This window comes from Puma concolor, chromosome B3 (genome assembly GCF_028749965.1).
Source record: "Puma concolor isolate L17-30 chromosome B3, mPumCon1.1.hap2, whole genome shotgun sequence".
Classification (NCBI taxonomy): Eukaryota; Metazoa; Chordata; class Mammalia; order Carnivora; family Felidae; genus Puma; species Puma concolor.
The window spans coordinates 65,369,438-65,383,472 of NC_141672.1; the positions used below are offsets into that span (position 1 = coordinate 65,369,438).

At 43.0% G+C, this 14,035-nt stretch overlaps 1 long non-coding RNA gene across 4 annotated transcripts in view; it reads left to right on the plus strand.

The window, feature by feature from the left end:
• Nucleotides 1-3,532: 3,532 nt before the first annotated feature.
• Nucleotides 3,533-14,035, plus strand: part of LOC147580029 (uncharacterized) — a 217,509-nt gene continuing 207,006 nt past the window's right edge. For 3 of the 4 annotated variants that reach the window (XR_015252445.1, XR_015252446.1, XR_015252447.1), the window contains exon 1: nt 3,533-4,150. This is a non-coding gene — a long non-coding RNA (uncharacterized LOC147580029). The remainder of the gene's footprint in view (nt 4,151-14,035) is intronic. The other variant, XR_015252448.1, reaches the window with a different exon arrangement.

Genomic DNA, 14,035 nt, shown 5'->3' on the forward strand with positions numbered 1-14,035 from the left:
GGCCTTCCCTGGTGTTCCCAGAAGGTGTGAGCCGAACGTCTGGTTACAATATACGGCACCGGCATCAGGGGTTTTCCGTCCTGGAGCAGCCGCTCAGGGTGCTGGGGACCTGGCTCAGCCTGCAAGGGGAGGGAAACTGTCCCCTCTGCACATGTTCCTGTTTTTAACTGGGCCATCCACTCTTACCTTCTGCTTCCTCTCTGGGCTGTCTGTACGTTTCCCTTTGTCAGTACATTTATGTTATCTTGATGAAGGAAACACGCTTTAAACAACAAAAAAAAAGACAGCTGTGACTTGCCGTGATTAGCGTGGACCGTCTTCCGTCCGCAGTGGCCTTGCAGCCACTTATGGGTCCCACAGTGTAACGGAGCCATGACTTGACATGCTGGTCCTTGGATTGAGATGAATGAAAGCAGGCAGGGTCCACCCGGTTGAAAGGAAAGGTTTTCGTCCTGGTTTATTGGTCACGCGGCCTCTGATGGAGGCTTTCCCAAGCAAGTATGCTAGGAGTAAACCGATCTCAGCTATGGAAGCATATACACAGACTTTATTTTTCTTTTTAGCTTTTGGCCCACCACTCCCCACCCCTCCCCAAATAGGACTAAATATGGTTATGGCTGAAAGTCTTCCACATAACAACACGAGGGTGAAGAGGAAGTTTTTAACCTGGAGAGGGGAATGGACTTTGCAGTTACTGTGGCTGCATTCCCCAGAGAGGGTTGTGCATGGGAATGCCGCTCAAGACTTGAACTTCATGGCCTCCAACTGTATTTTGTTCTCAATGGACCAGTTGTCTCTCAAGTGTCGCGTAGCTCTGTCATGCATCACGTATAGAGTCACTGCATTTCCTGTAATGCCATAGAAGCACTGGAAATGAAAGCCAGAATAAAAAAGATCTGTGATACGACTATAATTTCACAGGATGGAAGACGATTACCAAAGGATTTAAGAATACTGCTAATAAAATGTAAGCACTTTATCATGGCGTGCCAAGCGGGGTACCGGGAGGAAATAGATGACCCACACAAGTTAGGATAATTGGAGAAGAGTTGAATGGAGGCACTTTTTACCAAGGTGGAGAGGGTGTTAGGGAAGCCAGAAGAGTTTCCCTTGCTATAACAGCAAGTGGGATCACCCCAGGCATGAAGGGGTGTGGGGAGGCGGGGAAAGAAAGTGGTGACCAGAACCAGAGGCAGGGTAGAGAGGCTCCCTGACAGGGGCTGGGATCTTCACTGGAGGAACCCAGCTGGCTCGTGAGACTCTGCAAGAAGGGAGCCAGGGGAATAAGCCCCGCAATCCTGCTTTTTCCTCTTCAGACCTGCTGGAGCACACCCTTGGCTAAGCACATCTGGAAGTCAGCAGTCAACAAAGCCTACTGACGGAGGCACGGGTCAGGCTCCTGCGGCCCAGGCAGGGACATAGGGGTGGAGAGTGCGGAGGGGCAAAAAGAAGTAAACACAAATGGCCTCTAGAGTTCTGCACGATCCAGCCCCTGCCTACCCCTCTCTCTTACGGCCTGTGTCTTACTACTCTTTGTTTTCTGTGTTTCTGCAACACTAACGTTCTCCTGTTCTTCAAATAAGTCAGGTCTGTTCCCGCCTCAGGGCCTTTGCACTTGTTTCCTCTGCTTAGAGCATTCTGGCCCTACAGCTTTGCCTGGATACTGATGGTATACTGGATACAGCTGCTTAAAGAGGATTTCTCACCCTCCTGTCTCACCCTCAAGTCATATTCTATCTCACTAGCCATTTCTATTTTTACATTTAAGAGAATAATGGAACAGGTTTTTTTTTTTTTTAATGTCAATATTTGCATTGTGACACTGTTTGTAACTGTTTAAACTCAAAATGAAAAATGTAGATATTAGCTTAAAAATATGCACGGGGTACCTATGTTTTACAAATTCCATCTGAGTCTGTGTAAAAGTGGGCAGGACTGGTAGTGCCCACGGGCTCAACGGGAGTTGTGTGAAGGAGTGAGTGGTCCTCTGCCTGTATACAGAGGCAGCATGCCTGTGGTTTTTACCATGGCCGCCAATGCTGTGTGTCTTTCTCCACAGGGACCTATAAAATCTCCCCCAAGAGCTTCAGAGAGATTTTCTCCCAGCTCTGATGGCCACACCCTGACTCATTCTAACTCGTGTGGATACAGACCAACCAAGGATTGGTTCCACCTAAGGATTTGGAACGTGTGCCAGACCAGGGTGACTTTCCCTTTCAGAAGGGCCCACCCCACCCCTTTCAGGCACCATGGGAATCGCAGGGAGGCCGGAGGCACCAAGTCTGGGTGGGAAACATGTGACGATAACTTATGGTAAGCTCTTGCAGCGTCATCTCAGCGAGGGAGGGGTGTGAAGGCATTTCTGATGGCTTTCTCCCAACTGCCACGACCATCCTGACTGAAGCTAGAGGCCGGGACACACGCGCTGGTATCTGACAGGGCAGACCATTCTGATGAGTGGGGCCTCTGCCGTACAACTGTTGGGTGTTTTCAGGATCACCCCTACTTTTGGGGACAGATACATCAGTTCGGGTTTGGAGGCCAGGATTTTGCTCTATGTTCTGCTGTTAACTGGTGGGCAATTGTTCACCCTCTAGGTAGCAGTCTCATTGGTGTTGAAATTCAAGAGCAAGTGTCATGGACATCCAAGAACAGGCTAAGAGGAGTGGAAGTCTCGTTGGACTAGCTCTGGAAGCCTAGAAAGTAGCCAGGGACTAAGGAAACTCTCAAGGCAGCCACACCCCTCACCGTATCTCTCCTGCTCCCCCTTCTCTTGGCTGGAAAGTCTCTTCTGGACCATGATACCCTGGCTATGTGCCATTCCAGCTGCTTTCGGTTTTCCAATTCCGAAGAAAAAAACGCGAGTTGCAAAGTTCATCTTTTGGGGCCAGACCAGAAGTCTAGACTGACCACCCTTTGGTCAGGCATTTGCCAGTGCTGTGGATGGAGGGCATGGGGTAGAATCACATAGTTCCCTATAAGGCTGTTTCTTCAGAAAGGGGATGTGGGCAGTGCAGGCCCTTCCAAATCACACAGGGTCACACTCACTCTTTTCGTCTTTTTAAAAAGCAGAAGCAAAGTGATTGCTGTTACTTGTCCCTTAAGAGGTGAAAGCTAGATTTTACTAAAAATCTACTTAAATGATGGTACACTGCCTGTTTGTCTCTTCGCACGAGCACTGATTTGTGAATCAGATTCACTGCTTGACATCTGAGGTCTGAGAGCATGAGACACAGGAAATAGGTTTCGGTTAGTGGAGAGCAGAGCAGAGGGAGGCCAGGCTCCAGGAACTTGGAGGAAGGAGGGTAGGGGGGTGGAGGGTGGTGCCCTGCTGGCCCAGAGCTGAAGATACTTTTCCTCATTTCACACCATTTCCCAAGGTGGGCTCTACCTCATCCCTCACCTGACTCAGTGGTAAAATGTGATATGTGGATGAATAATGCCTGACCCTGACTGAGCACTTAGAGCTACACAAATTAGATCATGTTTCTAAAACCCACAGTGGAGCCTGGTCTTGGGGGTGACCTATATGCACGAAAGTTATATTATTATGAAGTTTCATCTGCAAGGAGAACAGCTACATCATGATCATTTCTTTCCCTATTAGGTTATGGCCAGCTGCTTCTTTAAGAAAAAAAAAAAAAAGGACTCTATTAGACTCTGTATTAATGTAGGTTTTAGTTAATATTTTCCCCAAATCTGAGCCACGTGTTCCCATTAGGGTGCCATGAAGGGAGAGATCATCATAAAACACATATCTGGAGGCTGGGGCAGCCACGCCCACCATCTCGAAGGAGAGGCATTAGTCGTGGTTAATCACCTGTAAGGGTGCCTTCGTTCCTTTGCAGCTGCTGCTCCTTTTCCTAACAGCCACGCTCATGCTTGGAGGCGTTCTTAAAGGTCAGCTGTTCCTCCCTCAGCAGCTTAAAATTTCCACCACTCAGGGTCAGTTGTGTTTCCCCCCCGCCCCGCCACAAAACTACTATGGCCGCCCTTGAGCCAGACTACCTGTCCACCGCCCGCAGGGTAAAAAGTGTGGTAGGACAACTGCCGAAGATCTGGACCCATGAGCTAGTGCTGCTGTAATGTTTTCGAGCTTGGAAAAAGTGCAGCAGCTCTGACCTAAGGGAAGAAAACTCTAGCCACAAAGGTAGGACCCTTGGTTTCAACATTCTTGGGTGAACGATGCTGGGTTTTGGGTGATGCACAGCACAGACAGGCAGGGAGAGCTGGAAGCAGGTAAGCACAGCTCAAGGCGTTGTGTGTCTGTGAGATGGAGGCGATTCTCTTAGAGGCTGAGACAGCACTGGAGGTTTGGGGCCCGATGTTGTGTTTATCATTAATACTTCACAGCTGCCTGGCAGATAGTCGGGAGGCCACACGGTAGATTGGAAACAATGTGGACTTTGGAGTCAGGCATGATTTTGAATTCCAGATTAGCTGTTTGTAACCGTGCAACCTCTGTGAGGTATCTAACCTCTATGTGCTTCAGCTTTCTCCTCTGGAACCTTGTCTCCATTCCCTCTAATGATTATAGCATAACTCACTTACGAAGTGTTTCCTGTCCCTGTGAATCTGGGCTTGGCTAGCTTAGAGGTTTTAGTGCCCAAAGGACAAATGCTTCCTCCAGGAGGCACAGTGATATGTCTATTGAGTGTGGATATTGACAGAGCCACCTGGACACTCATAACTGCAGGAGTCACTACCAGGCAAATGGACAAAAATGAAAAACAACACGACCCACGTGTAAGACCGGAGTGACTGATGAAACTATCAAGGGAACGTTTCCTTGCCCAAGGAGGATGTAGAGAAATATGGATGGCAGATGTCTAGGGCTTCCCTTGGGTTCCGTCCTGTCCTGGGACTATTGTGTCCATAATCAAGGTTAGCAAAGTGCTCAAGTGGCACTCCCTAGGCAGTGTTACCCAGGGCTAACCCCATTGGGAATAAGGGTTTAGGGTACTGAGCCAGGTAAAGAGCCCCAGACAGCTAATGGGCTGGGTGAAGGAAAAGGGGGTGCAATAGCGAGTGAATACGTTAGTTACCAATTTACGGCCCCTCAGCTTCAAACGGGCCCTTCACTGCCTTGATAGCGAGCCACACTGTAAACCTTTCTCCTTTGCCGTCTGGCGCAATGCCAGCCTTTGCCAGTAGAGGGTGCTGAAGGGACATGGCAGGAAGCAGGGGCACCTTCCTGTTTGAAGTGAACTCCCGTTTGGTTGTCCGTGGAATATGTAGGACACAGAGTGGCGCTTACCCTCCAGCAAGTTGTGTTGCCAGTGCCCAGCCTGGCTGATTTGCTTGCGGGCACCCAGCAGGAGGCCTCACGGTGGACCCGCTTCAGTTCACCCACTTTGGACCAGGTCTGGCCCTAGGCATCTGGAGTGCTTCTCCACTATCCAGTAGGCTGGAGACTTGTCCTGTAGGAGATCTGAATCCCACTATGAGGAAGGGGCTGCCCTTCCAAGCTTGTTCCTTCGTTGGCTGCTCTCCCTCTGCCCTGTTCTCTATTAGTGTATATTCTTGTAGATATTTCCTCGTATTAATCTTCCCTGATCAAATTCCTATGTAGTTTCTGTCTCTTGCCTGGACCCTGAGTGATAGAATTGGCACTGGAAGTGGTCCCAGAAGATAAATACCACACGCAAACACACACACACACACACACACACACACACACACACACACAAATGGCATTTGGGGATTTGTCTAGGCTTAAGTGCAGTGCTCTGCTCCTTGCTAATGGAAAATGGGATGCTGGTAATATCTGGCATGCCATGGAATCCCAATTAATCAAGCTATCACTTGTGGTTAATTGTGATGCAATGTCACTGGATGCAAATGCCTTGAGATCTCAAGCAAGTGCTGGACTTGACTGTTAGAGCAGTAATGAGGACTAAAGAACAGAACTGTGGAGGTGGATTGCCCTGAATATACTAGAATATTTACAGAGAGGAAAGGACAAGTTCAGGCTCGTTAGCTCTCAGCCCAAATCACCATGTGACTATAGGAAGTCAGAGACCTTCTATTATAGCCCTGCAAGAATGATTACTTCTTGTAGTCATGGGGCTGATACTGCTAAAAATCAGGTACAAAATTTACTTGTGTGGACTGTAAAGTTGTGAGTGCTAACTTCACAGTGTGGCAAGTTTCTTTCATTAAAGTTTAGGGCATTACTAGGAAAGAATGGGATCCCAAAACTTGGAATAGAAATGTCTGGTTAGACTGAGAAAACTAATGATCTTGAAGCCCAAGTCACCCCAAGCTTCCCTCGTCAGTGGAAGTATCTTGTCTGCCAAAATCTGAAGAGAGGTGCCTTCCTTTGCTTGAAACCTACGTGCTCACCTCAACCAGGGCAGATGTCTTGAAATGGGATGTCATTCTCCTCAAGACCCACCACAGCCATCCTTGCTACCATTCGCTGTATCACTAGGGTCAATTCTTAGCATGCTCTAGTGATGGAGATATACTGAGACCTGGGAAAAAGTAACCTAGACACTAAACAAATAGTAAGATTTTGCTAACCAGGAGAAACTTGGAGAAGTTGCATAGGAATGGATTCTAAGGGTGTTAGACCCACCGTGGTTATAAATTTTCCTTTTTTTATTTTTATGAGGCTTTTTTGCATTCTGTGTTTTGAAATTCTGGGGATACTGCACATCTGTGTGTGACTATTAGGATCTTTGTGGATTATAATGTTTTAAAAATAAAAATACACCTCTTTGTCTTCTGTTAGTGATGTCTGCCTCAAACTGTATTGTCTGACATTGTTGTGCTCCTCTTGGTATTTTTCTGGTATGTATTTTTTTGATCTCCTTATTTTTAACTTTGTGGTGCCATTTTATTTTAGGGGTATCTCTTGTAAATAGCTCCTAGCTTTGTTTCTCCTCCTACAAGCCATCTGTTGGAGTCACAGACATGTTTGGATTGACATACCATATTTTACCATGCTTCTTATTTTCTTGATTTGTTACTTTTCCTGTCTTTGATTAACTTCTTATTTGTTTGCTTTTGTTCCTGTTTCTGTTTTGATTTTTTTTTTTTTTTTTTTACTCAGGTCATTTAGGAAAAATACACTGTATTTTTCTAGTAGTTAATCTTACATTTTTGATATGCATGTAAATATTTTTCTATCTTCCAGACTTAATCAGAATCTATAGCTTCCTATTGTACAAAATAACCATGTCTCCATGCTTTTAGTTCCTTCTCAATTTCATCCACTTCTCCTATTAAGATAATCTCGGGGGCACCTGGGTGGCTCAGTTGGTTAAGCGTTCTACTTTGGCCCAGGTCATAATCTCACCAATCATGACTTTGAGCCCCGTGTTAGGTTCTGTGCTGATAGCTCAGAGCCTGAGGCTTGCTTCAGATTCTGTCTCCCTCTCTCTCTGCCCCTCCCCCCTCAAATATATATATATATATATATATATATATATATATATATATACACACACACACACATATATATACATATATATGTATATATATATACACACACATATATATGTATATATATACATACATACACACACATATATACATATATATATAAAATTATATATATATATATAAAGACAATAGTTCTAGGGTTATTTTTTTTCTGTAAAGAAGAAGTTTTAGAGCTTTTTTGTTTTTTTAATTGCTTTGATTACCCTTGCTTTCTATATTCGAGGTCTTCTTTCTGGATTTATTTTTTTCTTTAGCGAGAGAATATCTCCTAGTATTACAGAAGGTGTTTATGGATGCTAAACTTTAGATTCTTGTGTATGTGGGTATTTCCACTCATTTGAGTTCTGCTTTGGCTGCTTGGTCCATCAACAACTGAGATTTAGGTTAAGACCTCTCGTTAAGAATGTAGATTTTTCTATTTCTCCTTGTACTGTGTTGCTGTGGCTTTATATATTGAGGCCATTTTATTGGACATACAGTTTTGGAATTTTTAAATATATTTGTGAATTGAACTTTTTGAAAAATCATTGAGATTAATTTTTCTGGTAATGCTTTTTGCTTACAATTTATCTTGTCTGGTGTTTATAGAGCCACCAGAACTACCTTTTTAAAAAATCTTCGTTTTCAGGGGTGCCTGTGTGCTTGGTCGGTTGAGCGTCTGACTTCAGCTCAAGTCATGGTCTCGCAGTCCGTGAGTTTGAGCCCCACGTAGGGCTCCGGGCTGACAGCTCAGAGCCTGAAGCCTGCTTTGGATTCTGTGTCTCCCTCTCTCTCTGCCCCCTCCACCACTCACGCTCTGTATCTTTCTCTCAAAAAAAAAAAAAAAAATAAATAAACATTAAAAATAATCTTCATGTTGAATATGGCTCTCTTATATACTGCATATAGTTGGATATTTTCCTTGTTTACATCTAATATAATCATATGTGCTTTAAATGTATATTTCAGTTAACTTTTCCCCAACGTTTGATTTTGGAAAATTTCAAATCTACAGAAAATTTGCAAGGAAAACTACCAATTAGATTCACCAATCATTGGTACTCTGCTAAATTCTGTGTATGAATTTGTGTGTATGCAAATGAATTTGTGTGTATGAATTTGTGTGTATGCAAATTCATAAATACATTTAAGTATTTTTTTAAAATTTTTTTTTCAACATTTATTTATTTTTGGGACAGAGAGAGACAGAGCATGAACGGGGGAGGGGCAGAGAGAGAGGGAGACACAGAATCGGAAACAGGCTCCAGGCTCTGAGCCATCAGCCCAGAGCCCGACGCGGGGCTCGAACTCACGGACCGCGAGATGGTGACCTGGCTGAAGTCGGACGCTTAACCGACTGCGCCACCCAGGCACCCCAGTATTTTTTAAACTTGATGAGAGCTGAGCCTTTATTTCTGAAGAACCATGGACCTTCTCCTACCACAATATAATGATCCACTTTGGAATTTTAACACTGATACAACATTATCATCTAATAGTTCATATTTAGATATCCTCAATTGTCCCAACGAGGTCTTTTAAAAATTTTCCTCCACTCAGGATCCAACGAAGGGTCTTGAACTCCATTTAGTTTTCACTAATATAGAAGAGAGACCCAGACTTTTTTTTGTTTTGTTTTGTTTTGTTTTTCCATCTCAGTGTGTGTCTGTCTGTTGTTGATCTCTTTTTTCAAGAATCCAGTGTGGTGGTTTTGCAGGATATTGCTCTATTTGTATTTGTCTGACTCCTTTCCTCTTTAGGTCTGGGTAAATAGTTCTGGCAGGAATACTACACAGATGATGCTGTGTTCTCATCAGTGAGTGTGTTAGGGGTGAATAGTATAGTTTATCCCGTTATAATATGTTTGATCCCTTGGTTAAGGTAGGTGTCTGTCGGGTTTCTCTACATTGTGGTCCCCAGCAATCTCTTACCCCATATTTCATCTTCCGTTGGTGATTTTTACTGTTGCAAAACAATGGTTTTCAATTTCTATCTTTCCTTCTCCACCTGGTTGTTGGCATTCTAAAGAAAAGCTTTCCCTTTCTCTCTTCTCTTGTCCCATCCCTTTTAAAATAAAGTTTTAGGAGGTGCCTGGGTGGCCCAGTTGGTAAAGCACCCGATTCTTGATTTTAGCTGAGGTCATGAGCTGGAGCCCCATGTGGGGATCCACCCTGGGTGAGTCTGCTTGAGATTCTCTCCCTCTTCCCCTGCCCCACCCCCATGTGCATATGCATCCTGTCTCTCTGTCCTCCCCCCCCAAAAAAAGGGTTCAGGATCAGGGTGTATTTGTGGATGAGTTGTTGATTCAGTATTCTGATCAATTCCTGTCATGACTCATGTTGAAGTTAAATTACCCATGGTCTGGCCATCTTGAGCTCTTTCAAGCTCCCAGTATCAGGGGGGCCCATTCTGTGACATTACCCACCAGGTGTGAGAGCACTTCTTTACTCTCTGGTCAAGATCTTCAGAGCTTCTCTTTTAACTTACCCTGTCTCAGCCCTGAAATCCTTCTTTTCTCCAAGATGTCATAATGTTCAACCGAGGTCTGGATGCTAGAGGCACTTTGGGTACAGAGATGAGGTTGCCTCCAGCTCCTTCTGTGGAAAGCTAAGAAATCTCAAGTTATACTAATGCAGTTTCTTTTTCTTTTAATGTTTTATTTATTTATTTGAGAGAGAGAGAGAGAGAGAGAGAGAGAGAGAGAGAGAGAGAGAATGAAGTTGGGAGGGGCACAGAGAGAGGGAGAGAAGGAATTCCAAACAGGCTCCATGCTGTCAACAGGGAGCCCGATGGGGGATCCATCTCACAAACCTCGAGATCCTGACCTGAGCCGAAATCAAGAGTTGGACGTTTAACTTACTAAGCCACCCAGGTGACCCTATACTAATGAGGTTTCTAATTCTATCCTAATACTACAGGACTTTTTTTTTCTTCTGTCCACCTTTGATACTTGTACCTGTCTTCTCCCACAATGAGAACCTGGGTTCCCAACAATATATTTGTTCAGTCCTGTGATTCATTCAGAATATTTCATGATGGCTTCATCAACAACAAACTAAGTCACTTAAAAAATTTCTTTGCAGCTTTCTTTTTGTCCTTAGGACTAAACTGTATTCCATTGAGGGTGTATTGTCAGAGTACTGTGCTCAGAAATTGTTTGGATTAGTATTTTTCCTTCTGTGTAATTAGGTGTATAATTATGAATACGGCCAATGTGATAGATGGTTGGGTTCTTTTGTTTCTATTTGCATTCAACTTTCATGTTTTCCCCACTCATGTTTAAATTTATTTTTTGAATGCATAAAATATTAACATGGTTCAAAAGCCAAACTATGTGAAAAGGTATACTTACAAGTCTCGTTCCTTTCTCTATCACTTCTTCATAGATACCAACCCCCTGTACCCCCATAGGACCCTGATTTTATTTCTCATTTATGCTTTATTTTTCAAAAATAAGCATGCTCATTTCTATTCTTTCTTTCTTCCACAAAAGGTGATACGTAATTTTTTTGCCTCTTGCTTTTTTTCATGTATAAGGTGATGATATATATATGTGTGTGTGTGTGTGTGTGTGTGTGTGTATACACATATATATGTATATATGTATATGTGTATATATACATATATATATAATTTTTTTAATGTTTATTTTTGAGGGACAGACAGAGACATGGCACAAGTGGGGGAGGGGCAGAGAGAGAGGGAGACACAGAATCCAAAGCAGGCTCCAGGCTCTGAGCTATCAGCACGGAGCCTGACGTGGGGCTTGAATTCACAAGCTGTGAGATCATGACCTAAGCCAAAGTTGGATGCTCAGCCGACTGAGCCACTCAGGCACCCCGATTTTCAGGATATATATTTTTAAGCTTATAGAGATTTTCCTCATTCTTCATTATGTTTCAATTAAATAAAGTGTGATCACTTTTTCATCTGGCTTAAATCTAACTTTACTTTGTGCTTTGTTCTCCTGTGTTGTGGAACTGTTTCCTGCGTCTGTTAATTTTTTTAAAATTCCATTTTTCCTCTACTAGTTTAGGCATTATACACTTTTTCTATTCCTTTTACATCTTATCCTAAAAATCACAACCTATCAAGTTGTGGTATCAACATAACAAGTCTAAAGTTAATTGGTAACTGTACCCTCCTTTCAGAAAAGTAATGACCTTTCTATAGTTAGAACCCACGACACCTAGTTTATGTGTTCAAGGTTTTTTTACATGACTTCACAAATCCTTTTCACTTCTCTGATCATCAATTTTGGATCGTATTTGCTGCTACCCAATGGGCATTTGTTAGATTTTCCTTTGTTTGGGTGATACGCTTTTTGTTTTCTGAAAATGTCTTTATTTCACCTTGGTTCTAGAAATATTTTCACTCTGAATTTTAGGTTGATCATGATCTTCAACATACTAAAAGATTATTCTGTTTTCTGTCTTGTTGCTGTCAGTCCAACACTCTTTTTAAGAAAATCTGTTGTTTTTTCTCAGATTTGATATCAGAGTATCCTCCTTATCCCTGGTATTTAGAAGTTTATGCTGTGTCTAGGTATGGACTGATTTTTATTTATCACAATTAGAATTCACTGAGCTTCTTGAGTCTGGATTGGTGAAGGAAAATTCTCAGCCATATCTCTTTGAATGTGGTCTCTGTGCTATCCTTTTCTTTGGGGACCCTGAATACCCTTGACTTTAACATCTGTACCTTTTACTTCTTCCTGGTTTTCCTGTTTGTCTCCCTGGGCTACAATCTGGATAACTTGTTTTGATTTTTAACCCTATTCATGATCTTCTGTTGACTCATCCACTGAATTCTTCACTTTGGTGATCACATTTTTTAAATCCAGAAGTTCTACTTGATTCTCTTTCTCATTTGCAAGATCACTGGATAAAAATTTCCTGTTCCCTGCAGATGCATAGCTTACATGTTTCGTTAAACATAATCAGAATTCTTATAGTCAGGCCAAATCTTGTGTGGGTTTGTGTCCCAGGGTGTGTGTGTGTGTGTGTGTGTACGTGTGCATGTGCACACATGCATGCATACATGATCGATTCTGCTTTTCTCCCTGAAGATAACTTGTTTTTAGCATACATCCTCATCATCAATTCCAGACTATTGTACTCGGAACTATCTCTAGGAACCGGTGGAGAACTAGACCAAAGCTACAGTCTTCCAGAGAGCATTTGAGTTGGCTTCTGCTTGGCACCTGAGGGTGATTGCAGTCCAGGCCCACTCTAATCCTACTTCAAGCCTTGAGTTCTGGGTCTATCTTGGTTATAAGATCTCACAGAAGGCCTGGATTCCTCTGGTTCTTGCTTCTGTTTGGGTCCTAGCTTATTGAGGTGACAGTCTCCCATTAGACATTCCATTTTGTGTGAGTCTTAGCTTTGACATATGGCCCTTTTGTGACCCAACTTCTTTAACAATGCAAGTTGAAGTCTAATGTGAGCAAAGCTTTCCTCAGGACAAAAGTGGCTTCTGTGTTCATTTATCTCTGGAGTTCCCTTTGTTCTGGTGATTTCTAACTGTGTTGTTAGCACCTCTTTCTTTTAAGAAACATGTGGGTTTTTTGTTTGTTTGTTTGTTTGTTTTTAACATTTTGCCAAGAGATTTTAGGTTTGTGTTTGTTTTGTTATCAAGAGGGCTTGTCCAAATACCCTAGCCTGTTATTACAGAGGCTCTGAAGTCTTACGGTTTCCTTTGACAATTTATTTGTCTACTCTGACTTTTGGAGGGTGGATATTCTTGAATTTTTGGTCTGCTGGTAGCACTTTATTTTCCAGTGCTGCGTGTGTCTAGAACGTATATAAAGTGAGAGAATGAAGCTATTCTGTGCCAGGTACCTTACTGAGTGCTTTATAATTCTTACCACAACTTCAGGAGATGGGGTGGTGGTAGCTATTGTTTTTCCCACTTTATATAAGAGGAAAATGAGGTTCAGTAACTTTACCAAGGTCCTCAAACTAGCAGGTGGCCAAGCCATAGCCTCAAGCCAAGGTCTGATGCCACAGCCTGGGCTCCTAACCACTTCATCCTGAAACGTCCCCATTTATAGCAATTTAGCAAGTTACTGTAATCAAAATCATTACAATTGTCATCACAGAACTCAATTTTGACTTTGTATACACAGAAACAATTCTGACTCCGTATGTATAGATCCTGTAATGTTGATGGCATTGTTAGTCCAAGTCACGATTCTTCTCAATCCTTAGCTTGAGTCTATGTAATGTTCACAGGTCTGTGGGTCTCACCTCAACACAGTAACTCAGACCAGGTCAATCTTCAGGGCAACACCATTTCTACTTTGGTTTTGGTTCTTTCTTTCCCTATGCATTTAGTGCAGACGGAGGAAATAGGCTCATTTGCTAAGAGTGCCATCATACTGGAATCTTGTGTTATGCAATCTGTTTTAAAAAAAAAAAAAAGCTATTGAGGCCATGAATTTTCCTCTTTGATTTGGGCCGTTCCTGTGGGGTTTTATGAAATTTTACAGTCTAGTGGTTAGAGATGTGGGCCTTAGAACTAGGATGTCTGGGTTCAAATTCTGAGTCTGCCACTAAATACCTCTGTGACCTGGGGCAAGCTATTTGAGCTCTGTGTGTCTGTTTCC